Source organism: Trachypithecus francoisi, unplaced genomic scaffold (genome assembly GCF_009764315.1).
Source record: "Trachypithecus francoisi isolate TF-2019V2 unplaced genomic scaffold, Tfra_2.0 Lachesis_group12, whole genome shotgun sequence".
Classification (NCBI taxonomy): Eukaryota; Metazoa; Chordata; class Mammalia; order Primates; family Cercopithecidae; genus Trachypithecus; species Trachypithecus francoisi.
Window position 1 is genome coordinate 79,595,588 of NW_022681457.1, and position 483 is coordinate 79,596,070.

Consider the following 483-nt stretch of genomic DNA (forward strand, 5'->3'; position numbering starts at 1 on the left):
AGACCTACAGCTACCTGACCCCCGACCTCTGGAAGGAGACTGTATTCACCAAGTCTCCCTATCAGGAATTCACTGACCACCTCGTCAAGACCCACACCAGAGTCTCCGTGCAGAGGATCCAGGCTCCAGCTGTGGCTACAACATAGGGTTTTTATACAAGAAAAATAAAGTGAATTAAGCCTGAAGAAAAAAGAAAGAAAAAGAAAGTGTGGCCCTAGGCCAGGCGCGGTGGCTCACTCTTGTCATCCCAACACTTCGTGAGGCTGAGGTGGGCTGACAGCCTGAGCTCGGGAGTCTGAGACCAGCCTGGGCAACATGGCGGAAACCCGTTCTCCACCAAAAATACAAAAAGCCGGGCGTGGTGGTGCATGCCTGTGGTCCCAGCTACTCGGGAGGCTGAGGTGGGAGGATGGCTTGAGCCCGGAAGGCGGAGGCTGCAAGCCGAGATGGAGCCACGGCACTCCAGCTTAGGTGACAGAGACC